Source organism: Macaca fascicularis, chromosome 14 (assembly GCF_037993035.2).
Source record: "Macaca fascicularis isolate 582-1 chromosome 14, T2T-MFA8v1.1".
Classification (NCBI taxonomy): Eukaryota; Metazoa; Chordata; class Mammalia; order Primates; family Cercopithecidae; genus Macaca; species Macaca fascicularis.
Window position 1 is genome coordinate 53,608,508 of NC_088388.1, and position 27,218 is coordinate 53,635,725.

At 47.6% G+C, this 27,218-nt stretch overlaps 1 protein-coding gene across 50 annotated transcripts in view; it reads right to left on the reverse strand.

Annotated features, from left to right (window-relative positions):
- The window catches only part of MICAL2 (microtubule associated monooxygenase, calponin and LIM domain containing 2), a 272,353-nt gene that overhangs the window by 195,444 nt on the left and 49,691 nt on the right, over window positions 1-27,218 (reverse strand). For 22 of the 50 annotated variants that reach the window (XR_012423392.1, XR_012423389.1, XR_012423394.1 and 19 more), the window contains exon 2: window positions 20,625-20,695. The exons of 14 other annotated variants lie outside the window; for them this stretch is intronic. The gene's annotated coding sequence lies outside the window, so the exon portion shown is untranslated. Of the gene's footprint in view, window positions 1-20,620; window positions 20,696-27,218 lie in introns of all 50 variants that reach the window. 14 more of the 50 variants (XR_012423391.1, XR_006692247.2, XR_006692245.2 and 11 more) reach the window with 1 other exon arrangement.

Consider the following 27,218-nt stretch of genomic DNA (forward strand, 5'->3'; position numbering starts at 1 on the left):
GATGAGAGGGCAGCAGTAGACTGGAGGAGGAGGCTGGAGGCAAAGAGGCAGCTAAGGGGCTGTCCAGGCAGCAATGAGAAGAGGAGCTGGAAGAGAAGGGGGAAGAACAGCACATGCAAAGGAGCACAGGAACCCACTGGGCACCACCTGCCAGGAGGAGCCTGCTGGGGCAGGCAAGGTCTCAGACACTGGATGCCCAGACTTGGGGGTGAGGGGATCCTAGGGCCCTACCCTCCCTTCCCTCTTTCCCGGAGAGCTGCTGAGGTGCCTGGCACTGAGCTTGGCTGAAGGGAGACTAGCACTCATTCCCTGCTCAGGCCTAGCCAGCTTTCCTGCCCTACCCAGGCTGGTTCTTCCATGAGGCCTTACCCAGTGACCCCGGTCTATGACACTCAACAACTTCAGTAGACTGAGAAAGCGGGCTCTGTGCCCTGCCTGGTGCGATGAGCACGGATTCCTTCACAGATGCTCTCTGGGCTCTGTGAGCGTCCACTCTGCTCATTCGGGCATGACTCACATAAACACTGCCTCCTACTGTATCTCCACTTTCCCCATGTGCAATGCTTGCCACCCAGAGAGCATAAACAGAAGGCGGGACTCATTTGCTTTGCAGAGCGTATTAACATTCTCAGTCTTTATCTATCTTTGGAACCACTTCTGTGCCCAGCATTGAACAAAGGCTGCAGTGGCTGGCCAACAAACACAAGGCTATTTGAACTTGCTTGCTACACTACAGTCTTTTCTGAGGACAGGCAAGCGGTACAGAGAAAACTGTAAGGCTTCAGAGCTATTGCCTCACACAAGCCACTTCTGATTCTCAGTTTCCCTACTGTAACAGACAAATTATAATCTCATCCTTGCAGGGTAGCTGTGAAGGGCAAGAAATGTGGATGACGGCAGAGCCGGGTCCCGGGAGGCACTCAGTAGATATGGTAATGCACGCTGCATCCACCCAGGAGGCAGATTTGTACCTGGGGAAATGTACCAGTTTAGAAAATAGTTTTGTAAATCAGTTCTCCAAGTTGCCAACTCCTCCTTGTCTAAAATTATGAACAGTTTAGAGGCATCAAGTCAAACGATAATTTACAAACTGGAAGAAGCTGTCTCCTCTGCACCCCAATGGCCACTCCTCCTCCTCCAGAAGAAGAACGAACAACTTCGTCTTCGGGCTCCAGTGGAAAAAGAGCTAAAGGTGGTGCTGAGGGCTAGATAGGCGTGGGAACTCCAGGAACCAGCCCTTATCTAGAATGAGAGAAGGGGAGGTGGAGGGAGATGGTTCGACAGGAGAAGATAAGCGCAGCTTGGATGTGTAGCCCAGCAGCCCGTACCAGGCTCAGACTTGCCACCCTGGATCTAAACACCCGTTTCACTCTTTACAACTGGCTTTCCAAGTTAGGTCATAGACCTTAAAAATGACTCTAACACCCATGGCGGGTAGCTTTCCTCACGGGATTAACATCAGAATATTTCGAGTCAGGGCAGCCTGAGTATGAATCTGCTCTCAAGCACTTGCTAGTTGTGTGACCCTAGGCAAGTTGTCTTGGCCTCAGTTTTCTCATGTGTGAAATAGGGATAATACAGGTTTCCCTCAGTATCCATGGGAGATTGGTTTCAGGATCCCATGCAGATACCAAAATCCATAGATGCTCAAGTCTCTTATATAAAATGATGTCATGTTTGCATATAACTTACACACACTCTCTCTTATACTTTAAATCATCTCTAGATTACTTATAATACCTAATAGAAGTTCTATGTAAATAATTGCATTGTATTGTTTAGGAAATAATGACAAGAAAAAAGTCTGTATATATTCCCCCCCCACAGATGAACCATCTGTTTTTTTTTTTTTTTTCCTGAATATTTTCAATCCACAACTGGTTGTATCTGTGATGTGCGACTAATGGATATAGAGGGCCACCTGTTCTCCTCACTTCACAGAGCTCTAAGGAATCAGTGAGATCACGTATGCAATAACCAATACTCATTATGATTCTTCAAACAGCCCAAACATCATCATATCAAAAGGAAAGGCAAAAGAAACATCATTCAAGACTACTGAGACTAGCTTTCTGGGTCAAGGAGTTATATACAGGTTGAGTATCCCTTATCCAAAATGCTTGGGACCAGAAGAGTTTTGGATTTCTATTTTCTTTCTTTCTTTTTCGAATACATCCATCATACTCACTTGATTGAACATCCCAAATCCCAAAAATCCAAAATCCAGAAGACTCCGGTGAACACTTCCTTAGAGCGTCATGTCAGCACTCAAAAAGCTTCAAATTTTGGAGCATTCCAGATTTCAGTTTAGGTATAGTCAACCTGTATACTTTAAAACTAGAGGACAAAGGCCTTCCATTTAGAAGATCTGAGTTCAAACTCACTTCCTCTCTGTGTAGACTCGGACAAATCATTTATCTTTTGGGTTTTAGTTTCCCATGTATAACTAGGGAACTTCATAGAAAGTAGTTTTGGTAATGAACTGAAAACATACAGAATTCAGGATAATGTTGGGAATGAACTGGGAAGGGCTGACCTAGCACTCAGAGGGACTCAGTGAGTCTGAGCTTCAGGTCTTTCTTCCAGAGAACTGGGGTGCAAAACCTTTGGTGGCTATCCTTCCCCTCACCCCAAAAGAAGGTAGTCAGGAATTTTTTTTTAAATCAGAGGACCCTGGATAACTAGCTCTTATTAAAGTTTTCCTTGTTAACCACCACCCAGCTGTTGTCTTTTTGAGGTTTGATATGCAACAGAAATAAAACCAACTAGACAGAAATATGAGGGTTTCTGTATTTTCTGGGAAGAAACAAGAAGTGATGCTTTAAGTTTCCAAGAATAGCTTTGAAGCAATTTGGTTTTTGCCAAGTGGAGTCTCTTATTTGTGGTTCTTCTGTCCCCTGCCTATGTGACTTCATGAGTCACAAAGCAATTTCCTTTCCCTGCCTCTAGCTGCTAAAAATTAAAATTTAGGGCCCCAGATTGCAGGCAACAACATTGGTAATGGGCTAAGCCCACTAAATCTGAGAGTCAAGCTCAAGGTTTACGTAGAGTCCCTGAGCACCTCTCCAAATGAGAGGTGGGGCCTCCCCATCCCAGTCTGCAGGTGCCTCAAAGTTAGGACTCCCACACCTCCTGCCTTCCCCGAGCCTCTTCTCCCAAATGGCATATCAGACAGTGTAACCAGGCTTTCGATAAATGATGGAGTTTATACAAACTTAAGGAGAGATGGGGGTGGACACTAGGCAGAACCTTCCCACAAAGCAGCAGTTTGGCCCAGGAGAAAAGCTCATTCTTCAACCCACCCTTGAGGCTCACAGACAAAATCTGTTTCAAGGTCAATGCAATCTAAACACAAAACCCTCTCGCCATATATACTGCCAAGCAGCCCTGTTCAAACTTTCCCTCTCCGAGCTCGATGTCACTAAGGAGCTCTGGAGCAAGGCCCAGGTTCCTTGACAATGAAGTGGGGTGTTCACCCCACACTCACAGGGTGCTCAGGAAACAAAAAGCTCCAGTTTTAACTCTCGCACACAGAAGACCCTCAGTTATGGCCATCTGAATCCAACACCTGAGATGTGGCAGGAGCCAGCCAGGGGCTCAGCAGTGGGCGATGCCTTCCACACCTGGTGCATCCCCACAGAGCCCACCATGGGCAGGAACACCTGACTCCCAGGTGGGGCTGACAGACCCTATCTTCACACTTGACCCAGGTAGGGCTGGCTTTCCACCTACCAGGGCACTAGGCACCCAATTTGACCAAAAGGAGCACTTCTAGGGTTGGGAAGGGACTGAGAGGGCCACCTTGTCTTCCTGGTAATCTCCTTCCATCCAGGTGTCCCCAGCCTTGACTCGGTCACTTCCACAAATAGAGGAGTGTGTACTGCCTCCTGGGGCTGCCTGCTCCACCCTTGCCTCCTCTGGAAGACAGCCTCAGTGAGATAATGCTTCTTAGTCATTCCCTAGAGAGATAAGTTCCACTTCTCCAAAGCTTTCTCTACTACTCCTGGGTGTTGCCTTGAGTTCACCTCCAGGAAGCCAAAGCCCCTTTCCATGTGCACTGAAGGCACACACGGAGAGTCCTCTTGTACATGCTGTCTGAAACCCCTACTAGGAAAGGCCAATGAAAGAGCACCCAAGAGACTCACCATGAAGCTCAACCAAGTTTCCAGGAGGTAGCAAGGGCCCAGACCTTCCCTCTTTTGCCACAGGGTGGGAGTGCTGGGGAGAGATCCCAGGTCCACTGCAGGCCCTGGCCTTCTATGCCTGCTCCTTCACTGAGAACCCAAGTTCTTTGGCTCTTGCCCTTCTGGCCTCAGCCCTCTTCCCCACTTGTTTTCAATGGTTAGTGGACTCCATTGGTCTAGCTTGAAGGGGCCTCATACATTTCCCCCTTCCTCACCTCATCCATTGCTTCTTATAGCCACTCAACAGTACCAGGCCCCGGGAAGTCCCAATGAGGCAGTGCCCACCCTCCAGGTCTCCCCTCCTGGCGTCAAGAAACACCTGTATGCTGACCAGTCACAGTGCTTGGAATGGCAGAAGGAAGCCAACGTCATCAGGGCCCAGTACCAGCCAGACACTCTCACCAGTGTTAACCTAAGGAATCCTCGAAACACGTCTATGTGGACATGGGGGAGGTATGACTTTTTTCTTTCTTTTTTCATTTTTGTTCTGTAAAAAGCAAAGGCCTTAAAAAGAGAGAGAGAAATAATTGCAGAACTTGCCTATCTTCCTTTTCTGTAATGCAACTATGTTTCCCATGTGTGATTATTTCATGTATGTATATATGTATACATATGTGTATGTATGTATATATGTGTGTATATATGTATGCATGTGTACATATGTGTATGTTTACATGTGTGCATATTCGCAGGAGTGTACATGTGTACATGTATGTGTATATGTGTGCATATGTGTATACATGTGTTTGCGTATCTATGGGTATGTGTGCACACATGTATGTGTAATCACATGTGTGCATGTACATGTGTATGTGTAGCATGTGTACATGTATGTGTATGTATGTGTATGTATGTAAATGTACACGTATGTGTGGTGTGTGTGCAAATATATCATATACATATATATATCTAAAATTTTCCACAAGGATTTCTAGCCAGCACTCCATATCTTCATCTGTACCACTAAGTCTCTCTTCAAGGACCTTCTAGAACAGGGAAAGCCTTTGAGGTGGAAAGAACTCTGGCCTAGGCATGAGGAGACCTGGGTTCAAGCCCAGCCCACCCCTTGCACTGCCCATGGCACTGACAGCTGGCACTCACAGCGTACCAGGCCTTTACCACCCTGTCTCATTTCACCACCCTTGTTTGATAGAAGACAGCTTTACAGAGGTGAAAAAACGCCTCCATATCATGCAGGTAGCTAGTGGGGATGCTGTGAAATGAGCCCAGGCCATTTCACTTTGAAATCCATGCTCTTAGCCCCAGTCCATATAAGCCATATATACAGAAATAGTATGGTCTTCCTTTTCTGAAGCTGCTGTGTAAATTAAATCAGTTAACTTCTATTGTCTCTCAAGTTACTCTGGGCTTGGAGAATCTACAAGTATCAAATAAGGCATGGTCTTATAAGTCATGGTACAACCCAACAAGTATCAGGCAGCCCTTTAAAAATAATATTTATAAAGACATTTAATCCATGGGAAAATGCTTATGCCCTAATTCAGAGTGAAAAGAGCAGGATATGGATCCAGGAAGTCAATATAATTTCAACTCCATAAAATAATGTCCAGTGTCTATAAGAGAAGAGAAATAAGCCAGATGTGAACAGTGGTGATGTGTGTAGGATCGCATTTCAGATAGCTGTTAGTATACTCTTACTCTATACTTTTCTGTATTTCCCAAAGTTTCTACCAGGAACATGCATGACTTTTACAGCCCCTCTCACATACACATTCCAAGGCCAGGAGTCTTCTCTCCCTGACTGTCCATCTTAACAACAGGAGGTGGGCCTCCTGTATCTTATCTTCTCCAGGCCTAACAAGTGCTCAGGGCTGGGTGGAACTCAGGGCCTGGGCCCTTTGTGGCTACACAGCACTAGCAATGTGATCTTTCTCCAAAACAGAAAGGGTCATCCTGTATGAAACACTGATATTGTGCTAATTTAAGGAATTCGCTTAAATGTTGACAGGTCAGGGCCAAGTCCCCCAAGGCTGTGTTCCTTCTAGCCGCTCCACTCGAGGGACTACAGGGCCCTTGCGTCCAGTGCAGCAGGTGTCTTCCAGAGCCCACGCTCTTCCACCCACATTCCAGAGCAGAATGGGGAAGGCATTGCCTCCGACTTAAATCTCAGCTGTGCCTGCAGGATCCCCTGCTGGTGAAGTCCCCAAGAAGGAAACCTGTGTACCTGGTTGACAAAATAACGTACATCTTACCCCACACGCAGAGCTCATCTTACCATCAAAAACTTTGCAGACGCTTCTGCATGTGACCTGAATCATCTTGGTACCACATTGGGTGCCCAGGAAAACTGTGAACTGTGAATCCCAATTTCTAGGAGGCCAGCCTATCTCAAAACTAACAGTGAGGGGTGCCCACAATAAGCAAATTCATAGAGACAGAAAGTAGAATCGTGGTTACCAGAGCCTGGGGGAAGTGGGGAACAGAGAGTTATTATTAAATAGGTACAGACTCAAGGTCAGGAGTTTGAGACCACCTGACCGACATGGTGAAACCCCGTCTCCACCAAAAATACAAAAATTAGCCAGGTGTGGTGGCACATGCGTGTAATTCCAGCTACTGAGGAGGCTGAGGCAAGAGAATCACTTAAACCTGGGAGGTGGAGGTTGCAGTCAGCCAAGATTGTGCCACTGCACTCCAGCCTGGGTGACAGAGTGAGACTCCATCTCAAAAAAATAAAAAAGAAGTGCCAACTTTCAGTTTATTCTGTGGAAGGATGGTAGTGATGGCTGCATAGCAACATGAATGTACTTAATACCATTAAATCTTACACTTAAAAATAGTTCAAATGGGCCAGGCATAGTGGTTCATGCCTATAATTCCTGCTCTTTGGGAGGCAAAGGTGGGAGGATCGCTTGAGTCCAGGAGTTCAAGACCAGCCTGGGCAACACAGTGAGACTCTGTCTCTACCAAAAACAAAGAAAAATTAGCCGGGTGTGGTTGGGTGCGTCTGTAGTCCCACTTGTGGTACTTGGGGAGCTGAGGTGGGAGAATTGCTTGGGCCCAGGAGGTCGAGGCTGCTGTAAGCCATGATCATGCCACTGCACTCCAGCCTGCGTGACTAGAACAAGAGCCTGCCTCAAAACAAACAAACAAACAAAAGGTTCAAATGATAAATTTTATGTTATGTAAAATTTACCACAAAACTAAAATGCAAACAAAAAAAACCCCTACCACCACTACCACCATCACCACCTCCTAAAAGTGGGAGCGGCCCAAGGCCAGGGAATAGAATCTGTGGTCTAATTAAAAATCTTGCTAACTTTCTGAAATACTTTTGAGTTAAAATACAATAAACAAATCATTAGGTCAATGAAAGACATTTGCTGTTTTTTATTGGTTCAATGAAATATTTTATATTTCAAAATAGATAAATATTTATCTTTTTTTAAAAGTCATCTAGGCTTCTCTTATTCTTTCCAAATCTCATCTGACCTCAGGAAGGCCACCAAGGCTCAGCCTTGCCAAGTTCCCCATTTTTATCTCCTATTCTGTCTTCCCCAGACTCACCACAGGTACACTCCTCCCCCACCACTCGGCACCTGTGAGATATCCTTCAGTGCCCCAGGGAAGGTTGGGCACCAGCTCCCTGATCTTAGCTCTCAGAGCCTAGCATACATCGCCCTACCCAGGAAGAACACTCAGACCCTGTGTTCCAACAATTCCTATACAGAGTGGGTGGCACCCTAAATAAGCATACCCATGTTGCTCCCACATAAAGCAGATGGGGCCACAGGCACACAAGCACTACTGTCTTGCACACCACATCAGGGATGTAGTCTCCGGTCTAGACCTTTGAATCTTTTTATTCTTTTTTTTTTTTTTTTTTTTTTTTTTTTTGAGGCAGAGTCTCGCTCTGTCACCCAGGTTGGAGTGCAGTGGTGCAATCTTGGCTCCCTGCAACCTCCACCTCTTGGGTTCAAGCGATTCTCCTGCCTCAGCCTCCCAAGTAGCTGGGATTACAGGTGCCTCCCACCAGGCCCGGTTAATTTTTTTTTTTTTTTTTTTTTTGTATTTTTAGTAGAGACGGGGTTTCACCATGTTGGCCAGGCTGGTCTCAAACTCCTGACCTCAAGTGATCCACCCTCCTCGGCCTCCCAAAGTGCTGGAATTACAGGCATGAGCCACCACGCCCAGCTAAGACCCTTGATTCATGATACTCTCCTAACCTCATCAAACTCCAAAATGCTAAGATCTATAGATCAAATGAGAACAGCATCTAATCCACCAGTGAAAGCTCAGCTGAGAGGTGTCTTTGGAGCGTTGATGGGTGTCGTGGAGATGAGCTAGCTCACCACCAGCTGGACTGCTCCTTCCTCCTGGACCCTTGCTTGCAGCTGTGAGCCCAGGTGATCAGGTTCTAAGTCATGGAATCCGAGCAGGAGCGGCGCATGCCTCTTCCAAGACCGACCCATAAGAATCCCCCATAGTGATTTTTCGTGCCTTTTCTACTTCTGTCAGGGCACAAAGACCTTGGAAACTGCGTGTTGAAGATGGTGAGCCACAAGAAGGAAGGGACCCAGTCCCCTGGATGCCTGCATGGGGGAAAGCCCTCTTTGACCAGAACACATGTTTTGGACTTTACATATGTGAGCTATAATGTGCAGTATGTGAAGTCACTGAGAACTGGGAACTTATCTCTTAGGCAGGAAGCATCACCCTAGCTAATACAGTAGGTGTTAGTAGTGGGTATGTCAAATTTGGCCTGGATCAGAAGGCATTCCTTCCCAATGTGAAGGTCAACCACATGGGAATGAAGCTGTCTCTGACCCCACTGTTGCAGGCCACCTTCCAATAACAACCAGGTCTGTCATGTTACATCTCACCTTCTATTAGTACCTCAGTGTCCTGCAAAAGTTGCCTGACCCCCGGAAATAAGCCTGCCCACCCCTCTACGTAGGCACTCACACGTATACACCCTATCTTGAAAAAGACATCTTTTCCCTATTTGCAAATAGCATAAGACAGGAGACTAGAACAGATAAGCTAGTTAATTTCCTTGGTTTCAGAAACACCCCCGGGCACTCAGCTCTTGAGTCCCTGGAAGCCAGTGTGATGTGGTGGAAAGAACATGGGCTTCTGAGTCACTAAGTGCTCCTTTGAGCAAGTCATAAACAACATAGAGTTCCTGTGAAAATTACATGGAGGGGTCTCTGACAGCGCTGGGTCCACAGATGAGCTCAATAAGCATCAGTTCCCGGGAAGCTGCGTGGGGATAATTCCTACCACCTCAAGCTCTAGGTAGCCCAAGCCAAACCAAGGCAGAAATCGATGCATTTTCACATAAAAGGTGAGGGTAGCTCATCCTCACCTTAACCAACTCTCTCTTATAGTAAGACAGCTAAAAACAGATTTTCCACCAAGTCTTTGCCCAGCACCCTCTTAAAGGCACTCTCCAGGGGAACCTTTGTATCTAAATGGCACTATGTCTCCTGACTGGCTGAAATTAGGCCTTTGGGACTTGATACCAGTCTGGAGGATACAAAGGGATGCTGGCGAAGACATATCGAAGTCGCAGCCAAGTGAACTTGAAAAGGATTTCTCTATGCCTGTTCACTGTGTGCATGGCACAGCAGCTGGAGCCCAGGATGACTGCAGAGCTGTCCCACCCAGAGCAGCTCACAGCCCAGCTATAGCTGGTGGAGTCTGTCCCCCAAAGATCCCCTGTTTTTTGTGTGCATTGTTTTTGTTTGTTTTTTCAGACAGGATCTCACTCTGTTGCCCAGGTTGGAGAGCAGTGGTACGATCACGGCTCACTGCAGCCTTGACCTCCTGGGCCAATCCCCCGTTCAGAAGAACTGTACCATTTGACCTGATTTTTCTCAAACACCCTTAGAAAAAGTTCATTGCTCAACAAAAGTTTATTTTTGTTTCTCTGATTTGTGAATTTATCAATATGAAGTCATTCCCCAAAATGAGCACAAATCCAACCAGTTAGATCTATATTTGCTTTTATGGGAGAAAACAAATAGCAACCTTCTTTCTTCCCCTCACAGCCTAGGTTTCCTGATAAAATAGTCCAGCCGTGCAATGTGCACTTCCTCACCTCCCACTCATCCATCGAACCACCACAATCTGGTTTCTTCTCACAGGCCACCCGGTGCATCAGGCCAACGTCACCACCAACTGCTGCTAAATGCAACTGCCACTTATGGGACCTTATCTTGAGGCCCCATAGAGAGGGCAGACCCCTCTCTAACTGCCCCTGAAAATGAAGGTTCTGGTCTTCACTCTCATGGACCGCCACACTCCTACAGTTCAACCAGTATCTGTGTCCTCATGTCTCTGCAGGCTGTACTTGCACCATGCAGCTCCCTGCTGCATTTCAGGCCCCTGTGTCACCAACAATTGGACATTCTCCTCTCACTAGCTTTTAGAGACCTCACGTGTGGCCAATTTCCCTTCCAACCCCACCTGTTCCTTCTCCTGCAGCCCCAACCTCAGTGAGCAGCACCATCCTGACTCTGTGGCCAAATCCTTGGAGTCAAATTTCTCTGCCCCTTTTCCCTCATCTTGCAGAGCCAGCCAGTCACCAAGTCCTGCCTCTTCAACAGCCCCATTTGCTGCCTCCCATCCTTCCTAGAAGGGTCAGGTCTCCACCTGCTGTCACCTGGAACACTCAAAATCTCCTCCTCAATACCTTTCCTGCCTCCAGATTCACCTCCCTCCAATCCACCAGCCTAGTCCTCAAACTGTTGCCAGAGAGATCTTTATTTCAAAAATGTGCACTTGGTCAGGTTCCATTCCTGTTCAAAATCCTTCAACAGCTCCCTGACAATATGCAGGGTGAAGTCCAAACATCTTAATGGAGCAAAACAAAAACTACCTTCATGATCTAGCCCTAGCCCACCCCTCCAGTCTCTCCTCTCATCACTTTCCCGCCCCCTCATACTCTAGAATCAGGAACCATTTGCAGTTTCCCAATAAACTGTACTCCGACACACTTCCACCCACATGCCTTTGCTGATGCTGATCCCTCTATCTGGAATGCCTATCTGGACTCTGTTCACCTGTGAAAACCCAGTGGTCTTTAGGGCTGAAACATCAAAGGCAGCAGAGTGTCACAGGTCCCAGTTTGGACTCTGGAGTCAGGCAGACTGGTCACCAAACCCAACCCACCATTTACTAGGTGTGTGAGCCTGGAGGAGTTGCCTAACCTCTTTGAACCTCAGTTTCTTCATCCATAAAATGGGTATAATAACAGTCCTGACCCATGGGGTGACTTCAGGATGAAACACAGTGACGCCTGGCTGGGCTGCATCCTTAGCTGCACTGTTCTTCTTTGAAGCATTATTTTGCCCTCCCCGGGCCCCCTTTTCCACACTGTACTCTGGGGAAGTTTGTAAGATAGCTTTGCACATACCCTTGCATTGATCTACTTGTGGCCCCTCCTACCTCACCTGACTGTGTGCTCTGAAGCTGAAGGCTGCAAGCCCCAGGGCCTGGTGCCCGTGCCCCTGGCAATGGTGGGTGCTCAATAACCACTGCTGGTAGATACAATCAAATCAAGAGTATCACACACAATTCAGGGTATGTAGTGGCTAGAGTGTGGCTGCCCTTTGTCGACAACCCTGCCACTTCATCCAGGGCCTGGCCAGCTCTGACCGGAGCTACCATGGGCCTCCTCACTGATCTCCCGCTTCCCAACTCACTAGCTTCTCCTTTATCCTGTTCATAAAGCTCTCAGGGTTCCCTACAGCCCTTTTACAAGTCCAAGCCCTCCCGCCAGGCTCAGTGGGTTCCCACCCACCATCATGCAGCCCCCTCTTCCTTGTTAGGCTCAATCCCAAAGGCATTCAGGCTTACCCTGTGGCTGCCCTCACATCAGGTCTCTGCCTTACTTCTGCCCCTGCTCAAACCTCATCCATCCTCTGAAGCCCAGTCAGCTCCATGGTGCTGACTGAAAACCTATTACGAGCTGTGCCCCCTAGGAGCTTCACAGTCTGTTCAGGAAATCCAAACAAACTAACAGTTATTGGTAAGAGCTGCCGGGGAGGTGAGTGCCAAGACATGTGGATGCCGAGCTGGAAGATGGAGTGACTCCGCACCTGAGAGAAGCTCCCTGAGAATGTGGCATCAGGGCAGGATCTTAAGGGATTGGCTGGAGCATTCAGGTTCAAAAGCCCTCCGCCACCCCATCCCTTACCCACCTGTGTTCTTCTAACTCAGAGTCTACGCCTGACCTCACCAAACCTGGCTGTCAGGCAGATTTGCCCAGGAGGTCTACAAACATTCAGTTTCCTGGGCCTGTTCCCAAACAGAATCCCTGCAGCCTGAGGGCCAAGAGGTAAAGACGTTTTTAACTCCCCAGGGAATTCTGTTGATCAGCCAATTTCGGGAACCACTAGCCACATTCGATTCCATTCATTCAATTTACTGATAACCTATATTGTGACCGGGGCCTTGCTAGGTGCCGTGGATGCCAAAGGAATAAGATGCTTCTTCCCATCTTCTGAGAAATGGGGGAGACAGAGAGTTCCCACACAGAGGTCACAGATCATGCCATTTGGCTTTTCCTTTAGCCTTGAACCTATCATGTCTTCTGTGCATTAATTTTGTCTGGACAATCTAATGTGTAACCTTAAGGAAAGGCTGATATTTTTTATTTATTTTCTATTTCCCAGAGTATTCACCCCAGCTCTGGGTTCTCAGTTGATAACTAATATTTCAGATTCAAATGATTTCTGGATTATGGTCTTTTATAGCTAATTCACTCATTGATAAGCTGTTGACTGATCTTCATCTTTGTAATTCCAGTGCCAATGTGGTGCCTGCTCCCAGCAGGGGGTACGTTTGTTGAATGAATGAATGCTTACGAGTAGAAATCTGGCTCCGGAGGGAAGGAACTGCTTCCACGGTAGCACCTTTAGAGTTCACTTAAAAGAGTTCTAAATTTTTCATTTGAATTACAGACTACCAATTTCAGGATTAATTTCCTGATATACAATTACAGAAGCTTTCTTGCTTATATCATCATTAATGTTATTAACAACACAAATAACACCTTCCTGGCTCTCAGTAGTCTGCTGGCCTCTGAGATGCTTGTGCACTCCTTTCATGGGGCCGTTCACCCAACTGGCAGTCCAGCTGGCCACGTCCCTCACCCTAGAGTCTGCACAAGGGCCTCCACACTGCATTCAGCCTTTATAAGCAGGTGTATACACCTGCACAGACAGGTGAGCCCTGCCTGAGTCAGAAATAACTAATGGGCTATTCAAAGCCTACCAAAATGTCAATACACCTGGGAAGTCAGGATCTAAGATTTAGATGTAAAATCACCTGTGCTGTAGAGAGGCAGCATGACAAAGGAAGAGCCCCATCATGAGGTTCCTGGGAGACCTGTCCAAGCATGGGACATTCGGCCAGCTGGGGTTGGCTAGGTATGCAGGGGTTGCCAGCAGAATGATTTCCCCTGCTTTCTCCAGGGCCAGCATTCCCAGTGGTTCATTGTCGCTATTGATGTTTGTTCGTTTTAAGCCCTGAAAACAGGACTCCTCATCTTGAGGTGATGTGACTAAACATCGTCTGTCTTTCCAGGTCCTGGCTAGAAGGTGTCTTTATCAGGTAACTTCCTTTGCGCCAATAACCAAAGGGGTCTTTTCTGAAGTGCATGCTGGGTCCTGACAGCATGCAAGCCACATAGTCTGAGGCCTGTTCACTTCCATTTTGTTCTGCTGGAAAACAGAAGAATTTCCTTGCTAGTCATTCATTCATTCATTCAACATTGATTACCATGTGTCAGGCAATGTACTGCATGAACCCAGCTTGACAGTTCTTAGGTACAACCTCAGGAGAGTGAACAGACCAGAAACTGGCAGGGTGAGACAGCTCTGAGAAAGGATTCCTTCCTTCATCAGGATGTGGCCTGAGAGGAGCTCTCTGCCCAGGGAAAATATGCCGCTATCAGAAGGCAGTTCAGACATCTGAACAGAACTGAAAGATCAGGACAGTTCTGACCCAATCCTCTACTGTACAGAGGAACTGAAGTCTCCCAGGAACTTCTCCCCAAATGTCTATAAAGCCAAGTAAGGTTACAGATGGCAAGTGCAGAAATGCATGTCTGAGAAGACAGGGTAGAACCAGTCTCTAGCTTACATTCAATTGCTGAACTGACAGGAGGAGGTTATTTGTCTGACAGGTTGTGTTTCACCTCCCTGGACTAGGCGCACGAGCACTGAGGTTTGAAAGCCCTTTAACATTTGCCTATTTGGTAATGGCTCGGAGGCTGCAGAACCATTGCAATGTAGAGTCATGAGCAGTGTAGCTCATCGCTACATTGAGAGCAACGCAGACCTGTGTGGGACAGGCTGGGGGAAGAACGCTGCCTCTCCAGGCCACACTCAGAGGCCACGTTCCTGAGAGCTCAGAGAGGCCGGGTCATAGGTTCCAGGGCCCAGAAAGGTCCTTGACCATTCAGGGGGTCAAAATGTCCCTTACCAGCCCCAAACTCCAACATCCAGAAGCCGCAGGGGAGGGGAGCCCCAAAGGTATGGCCCTGCTAGTGACTTTTCCCTGGTAGGAGGGAGACAGGCTCTCATCATCCTGATGAATACATTTCTGTTGGCTGAATAAAGACATTGGACTCTTTCCTTGGTATTTGGGCTCATGCTCTGAAAAACATGTTTACTAAAATAAGCCCCAACTGTTCCAAAAAAGATTTTTTTCTTTTCTCATAAAGATACAAAACCCAAGGGCAGCAGATAGGGACTGTTGATGGAAGACCAAGAAGTCTTAGACTCCAAATCACTCTCTGTTTATTGGTCTGCTCTTCTCCACAGAAGACAATTCAGGCTCAAAGTTCAGTTTTCGAAACTCATTTCCTGGGGCAGACCTCGGCAAGGTATTCACTAAAGTGGGGGTGTGCAGGGACAACCACACCCAGGAGACAAGAGTTCCTGGAGCTCTCTCTCTCTCTTCCTCTCTCTCTCTCCACCATTATTCCTTCCACTCTAACGATCTGATATTTTTAAAAATTCTGGCTCACCCTCATGACAAATAATCCACTTCCTGGATACTTTTGCCTTGCAAATGTCATCCTTAGAAACAACTATATTTTTTGTTGGTCTTTATTTTTAAGTAGCTTTCTCACCCCAGAGCCCCAGCTCCTGCAGAAATATTGTGTGACCCTGTCTGGAATGCAAAATGATCCCTGGAGAGTCAGTCTGCGCAGGAACTCACAAGGGTGTTTGCTATCAGCTTATCTGGCAAGAGGAATCTGAGACATTTTAAATATGAACTGTTGGTGTGGCCCGTCCCACTCCATTCACTTTGCCCCATCAATAATCACTTCCACTCATGTGTGAGACACAAAATGCAGAAAACCTACACCAACACTCTGAAAATGAGCCCCCAGCAGAAGTTCCTTTCTCTGTACAGAAACATCCATCAGACAGCTGGAGAATTCATATTTGGAGAAGCTTTCCTGGTCTCTGCTAATGTTTCTTTCAATAAATCTCATCTAGCAGCAAGTGTTTTGCAAAGCCCTGGACAGTCTACTTCTGAACTCCCCTCCTCTCTCACTTCAGAGCTTATCTCTCAACTGAATGTCTCATTCCTTGTACCCTCAGCTAAGAAGAAAGTATGCACACTACTCCTCCTTACTTCCAAACACCAAATCAGGCCCTTTCACACTACCACCCCGTTTCCTTGGAGAACTCTCTGCCTCCTTTTCTGCCTGGCAACCTCCTGATCATCCTTCAGTACCCAAGTCTCACAGCCCCTCCTTGGTGCAGTCTTCCCTGTGTGCTGCTCTCCTCTCAGTGCTTCCAGAGCACCTGGTATGGTTCTTTATAATGCTGATAAGGGAGCTATGAATGTCATCATATACATCTGTGCCACCACCAGGCCAGGTCACAAGTCCTAGGAGTAAAGGGACTAGGTCTTACTCACTTTTGCATCCCAAGAACCAAGCCCAGGACCTGGCATTTGGAAGTCCCGTATTAAATGTTTGACACTTTAGTCAATGCCTTGCCTATTTTTCCCCAGCCCTCCCTTCTGTGTGCAGAGAGCCATGTGAAATGTGGAGCCAGGAAAGGCTTTAGAGTCAGATACCCTGTGTTTGAGTCCTGGCCCTTGTGGGCAAGGACAAGTTATTTAACCTGTAACTGTCTCAGTTTTCTCCGCAATATAACAGATAGACATGCCTACCTCTCAGAGAGCTGCTATGAGGAAAAACAAGGTAATATATGTAAACCTCGTGCTTGCCCAATGCAAAGTGCTCAAGATGCATTTCCTTGAGCTCAGCAGGAAGTGTTGGGTCAAATGGAGTTCTACAGAAAAAGTGAGTGGCTTCCATTCTGGTTTATGTGCCATCAGCATAGTGACAGGATGGCCAGCCTCTGACAGAAAGAGCCCCTCTCAGAGCCAGCGAGAGTGTAATCCAGGCCGTTTGCTGGAGGTTCTCACAACAAGGCCTGCTTAGCAACAATGCTCATGTGATTTTGATTTGAATGGCAAACTCACAGGAGGATACTCCTGCTAAGGCTGGGCCATCATATAGCCTTCATTTCCTGTCTTGAATTAATCTTTCACCCCAAGACACATCATAAAACAGAATAATGGCAACTCAACAGTGTTAAGTCACTAAGTACAAATCAAAACAGCCTGCACATGAGAAGCCTAAACCCCTCCATGCTGTTGCACCCAGGTTTTACTGGGCCTTGATAAACAATGAGGTAGGAGCAGTGGGGGCCCTGCTAACACTTGAGACATTCAAGTGCAGCGTGGAGGAGAAAAGAGGAAGGTACGGTGGCTGAACCCACATGAGGAGGCAACATGGAACTGTGGAGAGAGCCACTTGCTGGGAATCAGGAGACTTGGCTTCTGTCTCACTTCTATCACCGGCTTGCTCTATGGGTGTGTTCGAGTCATGTCTCTGGGCCTCAGTTTCTTTACTAATAAATGAGAGAAGTGGATTAAAGGATCTATAGTTCTTTTCAGCTTTAATACTTTACAAATGTAAATGTTAGAGGCAAATCCACCTTCCCGACCTAGCGTTTCCCTTTTTCATGTTGGTTATTCATCTGAGATATCTCTCATCTCTCACTGAGCAACCTTCTACCAATGCTATTCCCTTTATTTCTCCAAAGTGTCTGGTTACCCCTGATCACAAGGGTTGGCCAACTTGGGGCCATATTCTTAAGAACATATTGACTACCCTCTGATCAAACAACTCAGTACAATCCAGGTACCCTGGGGCATCAAGGACTTGAAAATCCCAACAACCTTTAATCCCATTTTCCTCTGATACCAACCAACTTTCACTCCTTAGATCTCTAGCAATCTCACCAGGTTAGAGTCTTCTCCCATGCTGCTTGGCAGGAGACTAGGGCAGCAACAGGGAGTTCTTATCTGCACCCTGGCATAACTCAGGGTGGGGCAGGGGAGAGATGGCAAAGCTACAAAGGTCAGGATGAAAGTGCTTACAGAAGCAAGATCTGACCTCATGAGGAGGAGGTGATCTGGAGGAGAAGACAGTGCTAATCACAAGGACAAACTGAGAGAGGCACTGAGGACCAGGACCACAGAAGTCAAGGAGACTTCTTTAAGATACCACCAAACTTCCACCCCTCCCTGACTTCCTGAATAAGAAATCTGAAGGCAGCTGAGGTTCTATGACTCACCCAAGGCCACATAGCTAAGCTGTGGACAGCCAACACCAGAATATGGGTCTCTTGGTCTCAGCCCACTCTTGTTTCTACTCTATTCTGTTGACCTCAAGAGTCTAACGAGGCCAGCTGGATCCCTTGCAGACTCTAAGAAACATGACCCAAGTGTCACTTAGGAAAAGAGCAGACCCAGCAGATATTTTGATAACTGCCTTCTGGAGCCTATGAATTCTTTCCCATCTCGACATGGTTTTCTTGTTCTTTCTCCAGCCCTTGCCACAAAAATATGGAAAAGTTCAGAGGTCAGTGACAAGGAAGAGGTAGGCTCCCTTGACCCTACAGAACCCTGCATATCTAAGATAATACACACCTGTCCCTCTTCCTCAGTCTAGAGAAGGTTGGTGGGGGAAGGGTAGAAGGAGGAGATGAGTGAACTGCCTGGAAGGCTGACCTGTTTAGGCCACAGGTATTATTCATGGGCAATTAGATGGGTCACTGAAGGTCTGTGACAACAAACAATAGGATCTGCTTCTGCCAAGGACCTCTCATAGATCAGTGTCTAGCATATCATCTCAACGTCAGGAGGAGGAAGCTCCAAGTAAAAGTCAAGAAATTAATTATTCAGTGTGCGTGACCTAGTTCCCAGAGGTAAGGGTGGGTGAGAAGACAGCTCACCAGTTCCTTATCATGGCAAGAAACTCAAATATTCCATAGGGTAGTGTTCTCTTTGCTGCCAAAAAGGGTCCACTTATGGTTAAGAGTGGCCAAAAAAAAAGCCAAAAGTCACTCATTCCACAAGTGTTTACTGAGCTCCTCTTATGTCTCAGGCCCTCCAGGGATTTACTATGGTTGGAGTTTAGCAGAGGAGAGACATCATGGAATTTATAAACAGCAGGACTGCGCCATGCCCCAGCTCAGCCCTTAGACAGCTGCATTGCCTTGGGCAGGTTAAGCCTGCTTAAGGCAAATTTCTCATCTGTAAAATGGGAGAAGTCCACCTGCTTGATCATGAAGATGAAATGACCTTTATAAAATGTAAAGTGCAAAGAATATGAAGTGTAAACAATCATGATACAACATGACACACTTCCCCTGCCCCAGAGAAGTGTATCATTTGGGAATGCTTTAGAAAATAATCCGGGGTACCTATTTGGCAAGCATCACATTCTCTGTAATTTGGGGAGATTTTATGTTTCACCCTGCCAATGGAGATGAAGCTGGCAGTCAGTCCCAGTCCTCAAGTCCAGGAAGTTGCAAGAAAAGGTGGAGTGAACACAGAAGAGTAGCCAGGACCCACCTGGCCCTGGGTCAAGCCTGGATTGAATGGATGAGCCAGAAGGGACCCAAGATTCCAAGGGGAAGAGAGAACAGCAGCACATGTGCTCAATCAGAAACAGAGCAGAACCAAAATTCCTCTGAGGGCAACAGGATTGAGCCAGCCAGAACTGCTCACACTGCCCTCCCCACACACATTTCAGACAACGTTGGAATTTACTGTTCATCGCCCGACCCTCCTCTGTGGACAAACTGTATTCTGTTTCTCCAGAGAGGGGACCGTTTCTCAGGCTGTGGCAGACTGGCCAATCAGCTCTTTGTCTGGGTCTTTCCCCAGATACTAAGAAGGAGAACTCCTGGAGCAGCTTTCCCTGAGGTCCAGTCAACCCCTTGTCATCCTGCCATTCAGGACTCCCGTGGACTCCTCACCCCACGTGATCCCTCAGCGCCCACCAGGCCAGCTGCCAAATGCCCTGACACGCACGCTGGCTGCCCCTCCGCTGGGGCCTCCACCCATGCCCAGGTTTCTTGGATTGGGTCCTGATGCTCTCCTCTCACACTCACCTTCATCCTCCCCCCTCCCACAACTAAACTGAGCCTCTTCAAGGCCCTGCCTAGGCTCACATGTCCAGGGAAGCTCCCAGAGAGAAGGGTGAGTTTTATTCATCCCTATGTTCCTTCTAACTCATGGCTTTCTGTGAGTTCTTTGCCCTCCTGTAAACACAGATTTATGGTCCCAAAATATTCTCTGATTGCTGTATACAGGAGCAGAGCAGAGGAGGAGGGAGGAGGGGTGCCAAAACGCCAGACTGGAAGTCCAGGGCCTGCATTTCGATTCTCCATTGGACACCAGTGAGTCCTGTCACCTTGAGAAAGTATCTTCAGGCCAGGCCTCAGTCTCCCTGTTTGGCAATGAGGGGTTTACTCTAAACAACCTTTCTAATTATAAGGTTTGACATTACAGAAACCAGGCTAGCCTGAGACACAGAAGACCTGAGTCCTAGGCGCTTATTAGCCTACCACCTGTGGCAGGCTATCCGACTCCTCAGACCCCAGCCTCCACATCTATAAAATAAACGAGGATAATATGACCACCCCACCCAGGGCACAAGGTTCCCATGGAACACTGCCCGTGATAAAGCTTTGTGGACCGTAAAGCCCTGATCAAACCTCAGGGGTGAGACTCCTTGAGTCCACAAACAGCTGCTGGTCCCCTGTGATGTGCCTGGTACTGTACCTGCCGAGAATTGCTGCCTGGCTCAGACAGGAAAGCTAGAGTCTGGTTCCTTGCCCTCAAGGCTCCCTCAGCCGGTAGGTGGGACAAGCAGATGAACGAACCTTAACTCAGTGGTGTATCTGAGGCATGAACACAGTGCTAGGGGAGTGCAGAGGAGGCGGTGCTGACTCAGAGGGAACAGCGCGCCCTGGGCATGGCAAGCTGCCCCAGGATGGTGGGAACATCCCACACTTTCCTAAGCCTAGGACCAGCCCCCAGGAGCTACTCCATGGTAAACAAGATCTGCCACTGTGACTTACTCACTGGATTCTCAGGCATCACAGTGGTTAAAGTCTTCTCTTTCTGGGATGAGACACACACAGGTTGCCATGTTCCTTTAAAAACAAGAGCCCAACAATTAATGTCAGTGACATCATCTTAGCTTACGCCTCCTTTCTAGTCTCCTCCAAGAGGTCGCGCATGCTTGTGCACTTTGCCTTGTGGGACACTTCACCCAGCAAGAGGAAATGGACAGAGAATCTCTCTCTGTGCTCCAACAAGTTTTGCACATGAAGAAAGGCATAGCAAGATGGCTAAACAAATTCTATTGTTGGCTGCAGTCAGGGCACCCTAAGGGCTTATCAGATCTCTACACAAAGACTTTGCTGAGGAGTAGGAGGGATCTGGAAAACAATGCTTTATTCGCTGCTTTAGTAAAAACAGAAAGTGTCAGAATTTCTAAGCGTGAGACACAATGAAAGTAAATCGAGCAGGTGTAAAACTTGATAACAAGTCCCCAGTGTGAAACTGGTCCCATTGTCTAATGCTGAGTAAACTAGGGAGTTATGAAAGTGCACCAGCTGATCATGGCTGAGTTTCCTAAACCAATTATTCTCTTGGCTTCTAGTGACGACCCACATTATCTGATGACATCCTATTGCTTCTGCAGAACATACCTCTACACCTGTTTGGAAAACAAAGCCCAGAGTTACAAAATATTTCTAATGATTTACCTCCACATTAAAAAATAAATCAAAATATTTAAGAAGTAACCTCAAGGGGACAAAAACTAACACAGTTGTGAAATTTGACATCTATAAGAGGCAATACTCATACTCCAGGGAGGTATACGTGCACTTTGCTCAACAGAGTGGTGCCTACACACACACACACATATACTCTCACACACACACACGCTCTCTCTCTCTCTCTGGCACATAAAGAGCACATATCGTTAGAGTGCTGGGAGATGGGATTCGATTCACTGTTCAGAAATCTCAACCTGTTAATGGGAGAGAGCCTACGAAGTGCTGTGTACCGGTCACACATGGAACCATCAAGGGTGGAGACTAGACCTGCTTTATCTCAGTGGCTCCTCACAGACAGCAAACAGAAGCTTGCAGAACAGATGGCACTTGCCAAGGCCCCAGAGCAAGGCAGGATTGGAGCCCAGGATCGGCTGCCCCAGTGCTCATGGTTTTTCCCACCAAGCTGAGGGGAAGGTGTCCTGGACATCAACTCTGAGCATAGCCCTGGTGGGCCCACACACTGGGCGAGCCTGGCAAGTTCCAAGGGCGGCCACCTGGGCAGAAGCGGCAGCCCTGCCCGCCCGTCATCATCATTATCAAGCCCACACCCCTCGGGGCCTGTGCCAGCTGACAAACAGGCCGGCTTGCCTGGGCCACATTCTATCAGCCTGAGCTGCAGGCTCTGTGCTGCTGCTTCCAGCCAGAAGTCAGAGTGGCTAGAGGCCTTGACTTGTCTGCCCCCTGCTCCTCAAGGGGAGCTTCTGAGAGCCGTGGGTGGGGAGCTGGATATCCTGGTACAGAATTGCATCATTGGTCCAACCGGAGTTTCAGAAGCCAGGGACCCTGTCAATGCTTTCTAGATCTCAGGAACAGAAGTGCCTGTCCACGCTAGGGCATTGTGGAGACAAGCAGCAGGGACACGGGGCTCTCTAAGGTTCTGCTTGGGTTGTCTTCATGGTGGGTTGGAGGTAGGTATGACTGGACCAGGCTACAAGGGCTGACCACCAGTCAGATGCTCACAGAGGCCTGGGCACAGTGTCCGGCCACTCGAGGGACCAACTCGTACCCTCTGTCTGACCAACAGCCAAATACACTTTGAGCTCCCTGTAACACCAACAAATAGAAGGTCCTAGAGTCCAATACCTTCTGGCCTTTGAGCGTCAGGGCCTCTGTTCCTTCATCTGTAAAATGAGGAGCTTGATACAATTGGTGATTTCCTCACCTGGGACCCCATTCAGTGGCCCTGCTCCAGGTACCCTGACTTTCAGAGACACCGACAAAACTACTTAGTTGTTGTAAGAGGGAGGGATTAACCTGGGCACAGGTATTGCCTCGGGTAGTTAACACTGCTACCTCAGCTAATACTCCCAGCAACCCTGTAAGACAGGTAGTACAGTATCATTACAGAGGGGGAAACTGAGGCATGGCCCAGCAAAGTACCTCACCCAACGTCTCAATGAGCAGAGACCACAGCAGCCCTGGGACTACCAATGGAGCTGGCCTGAGTCCACACCCATGCTCATTCCCTGACACGATATTTTCCTTTGTAATCAACCAGCATGAAGAAATGCCGTCTCTCCTTGGACTTGCCATCAGGCCAGTGTCGAGCAAAGAAGCATGAGGCCTCTGGTCCCTCGTGGGCCTGATTTGGGTGATACAGGGAAGGTTTCCTGTGAGATTAAGTGGGACATGACAGGCCCAAGTGACAGGAACTCCGGGAACCTTCCTCTTGGATGTTTTTCAAGTCTAAGTTCTTCCCTGAGGGACCCCAGCACTTGGACAGGGCCTGGAGCCTCCAGGCACTCAGTAAATATTTGTTGAATGAAGAAATGAATAGTTTCAATGCACTAAAGACTTGTTCAAGAACCATCTGGTGTAGGTCAGTGTGAGATATATCAAGACCAGCTAAAACCTCACAGCCGACCCCTCAGCAGCATGCAGCAGGTAGGGGTCTCCACATCCCAGCCCCTCCCCAGACTGTGGACAAAGACTCAGGTGCTGAGCCAGACCAGGGGAGCTTCAGACAGAACAAGAGAAGTGTTACCCAGTGAGGCAGTTAGGAACTTGGGCCCTACCATCAGGCAAACCAAGGGTCCTATCCCAGCTCTGTCATTTTAAATTAGTTGGATGGCCCTAGACAAATCACATCATCTCTGTGAGCCTCAATTTCTTATTTTAAAATGTGGATGATGTTAGTACCCACTTCATAGGGCTTCTCTGAAGATTAAATGAGATAATGCTATAAAGGACTTAGCACGCTGCTTGCTCAGAGCAGGCGCTTCGAGGTGATGTCTGTTATTATCCGCATCAGAGTGGGTGGTTAAGGGCACTTCTGGAGCGCTCTGCTTGGATTCAATTCCAGCTCTCCTCCTAACTAGCTATGTGACTTTGGGCAAATGGCTTAACTTCTCTCTACTTCAGTTTCCTGGTATGTAAAACGGGTTGACGGTGAAGATTAAATGAGTTATGCAGGTAAAGAGCTTAGAATGTGTCTTGCAAAGTAGTTCAAGAAAAGTGAGTATTATACTTAATTATTAATATTACTAGTATTCTTCTCTTTCTCTCTCCTGATAACAGACTCCACCCCATCTCCCACTCTCTAGCCAAAAAGGAGGGTATAGGACTCAAGGTGGGCTCATGGGAGTATCTTTTCTCCTTAGCAATGGTACGTGGGGTGTGCACATGCTCCAGGCCAGGCCAAATTCCAATCTGAAAACTCCTGGGGAAGGCCTGGTCCTCTCAGGTTGGCGGCAGGGCTGTGTGTGGCCAGCTGGGAGCTACCTACAGCCATAGTGCACTGAACAGGGGACTCTGGTCTGCGGATGCTGGAGGTCACATGCTGCCTTCCTGGGGCTTGATTCTTCCGCACCTCTTTCGAATCTTTGAGCCTCCCCGAAACCTTCCAATGTATCCTTTTTAATCTAATTTTTTTTGTGTGTGTAGAGACAGGCCCTTGCTATGCTGACTATGCTGATCTTGAACTGCTGGCCTTGAGCGCTCCTCCAGCCTCAGCCTCCCAAAGTGTTGGTATGAGAGGCATGAGCTATGCATCCCATTTTTGCTTAAGCTCATTCAAGTTTGGTTCCTGTGCCTTGAAACCAAAAAACTCTCAATTAATAATAGCCCTCAACAAGTGCCTGCTTTATCATCACCAAATCCCACCCAGGAAGAAAAGCCAGCTGCACACCTGGTGAGACCCAGGCAGCCAAGCGAGAGCAAATATGTACAGCAAGGTATCTACAGACTGAAGTGAGGGGAGGCCACTGCAAGCCCCTGGACCAGGGCCCTTCCTGGGAGAAGAAGGTACTGAAACCAACAGCAAGCAGCCCAGCCCTGTGCTTCCTGGCTGAGAACCGAGCCTCAGACCCAGCCCCGGGGCCATGCCTATTATGAGAGGGGAAGAAGAGAAAGAAGGAAGTTAAAGCTGATTTTCATTGACTTTGAAGTGGTGCAGAAAAAAAAAAAAAATCCAGACAGCTATTTAAAACAACTCTTTTTAGAGGAGGAAGTAAGGAAGAAAGCAGGGAGCATGGATAAGTGAAGAAAACTTGCCTTGTTTGAGTACTTAAATGTGCCATGCACTGTGGGTCACACTCTTTGAGTTGTATAATCTTGTCTAATATTCAATGAAACACTGGGAACTGGATGATCATCCAGCCCATTTTCCAGGTGAAGAAACTGAGGCTCAGAAAGGTCAATAACGAACTCACCAAGGTCATGCCACTAGTGCCTCGTGCCTGTTCCACCCAATGCACTCCACCTCCTCAGTACATTCTGATTTCAATGGAGCCTGAGGTCTTTTTCTCACACAGCCCATTTCTACTGTCACTCACATCTGTGCTCAGATCCCTCAGAGGTGATGGCAATGTCCTGCTGCTCCTTTATTCATAACTACTCAGAGGAAAGGGCAGCACTGAGACACAAACAGGAGAGGCAGTATCTTGACAGCCCAGGTACATCCTTGGGCAAGTTTCCTTTTTGAGACCTTAGTTATTTCAATCTCAAAGAGCTCTAGTGTGATTTTACTGGATGGCATGTATCAGTGGGTTTCCTGCTCTTGAGGGCAAGATTTGCCTATGGCTGATAAGCAGCCAACAGGCTGTAAAACATCATCTCCCTTGCATGTTTTTTGTTTTATTTTTGTTTTTTTTCTCAGTCACCTGTCCCAAGAGATTCTGACTTAACAGGGACGACTATAGTGCCTGACGCATAGCATTGTGCTAAACAATATTATCTTTGCTTGTCTCACTTACTCACTACTTTCTGGACCGGCACCCAAAGATGATCTATTCCCATACCCCATGCCTACTAATAGCACGAGTTTAATTTCCTTCAGGAAAAGAAGTTGCACCTTCAGGTGTGTTTCTAAAGGGTTTTAAAGAAATGGAAAAAATGGCCAGGCATGGTGGCTCATGCCTGTAATCCCAGCACTTTGGGAGTCCAAGGCAGGCAGATCGCTTGAGGTCAGGAGTTTGAGACCGGCCTGGCCAACATGGTGAAACCCCATCTCTACTAAAAATACAAAATTAGCCAGGTGTGGTGGCACATGCCTGTAATCCCAGCTACTCGGAAGGCTGAGGCACAAGAACCGCTTGAACCCAGGAGGCAGAAGCTGCAGTGAGCCGAGATGGTGCCACTGCACTCCAGCCTGCGTGACAGAGCAAGACTCTTTCTCAAAAATAAAATAAATAATACAAAATATAAAGAAACAGAAAAAAAAATCCATGGCCTGGTAGCAAAAACTAAGAACCAAAACATGCCGATGACCGCCCATCTCTCCTGCAGTATGGGCCATGAGATGAACACACAAAGGAGCACAGGCAAGCGCCTTCCTCCACAGGCCCCAGGGAACACAGCACCAAGGTCTGCACAGGCATAAACTAACCAGTGGAGTAAGGAGTAAAGACACAAGCATCAGTTGGTACAAAAGAAGACATAGCCAAGATGGAAGTGGTAGCCTCTAGTGTTTGCTGGAGAATTAAACTGGAAACTATGATCTGGAATGATATGAAAATCTTCCTGACAACAATCATGTCAAGAAGAAAAGCCCTTGGCAGGGCCTTGGCTGTATCTGTGGGTATAAGGAAAGTCAATAAGCCATCCCAAGCAGAAAGCCTCACCTGCTGACCCTCACAGGACACAGGCTTCATAATGCCACAAGCTGGCAGCTAATGGCTGTTCTCTTGTTTTCCAGCCGCCAGCTTCAGACAGTGGTTGCCCCAGTCATGGGGGATTATCCAGGCAGGTATTTCCCTTACTTTTCTTTTTCTTTTCGTAACTTTATTCTCTGCTATTTTAAAAAATAAAAAGGAACTGGCTCATTTTCCCTGAGCGCATGATTTGGTTTCACTCCTCGGCGAGATATGGTGCCGCACAGCATAGCACTGCCTGGTGTTGGAGTGGCATGCAGTACACTAGCAGGGATCCATGGGCAACTTGAACCACATAGAAATCTGAAAGAGGGTGGAATGTTCAAGGGGTCGCATTTCCTGCGCTCCCCCCGCAAACCTGGTTTCCCTTAAACCAGCCAGGAAATATTATTCAACCAGCATTTGCTGAGTGCCCTGGCTGGGACTGCGAGGAACACTAAAAAGCATGGGAAACAGGGGCCAGGACTCAGGAAGCAGAGGTGGTAGAAGGATGGGTGTTGCCTCACGGCAGCCCACCCCTAGGCTTGGATCCCAGCCTTGCTGCCTGTCTGTTGTGAGACCTCAAGCAAGTCATTTCAGCCCTAAGGCTCATTTGCTCCCCTTTGTGGAATGATACTTACCTTATAAAGCTAGGGTGAGGATTCAATGAAATAATAGCTATCAAAGAATAACAAAAGCTGCCATGTTTTAGCCATTTACTATGAGCCTGGACCTGTGTGCAAAGTGCTTTGCATGGATTA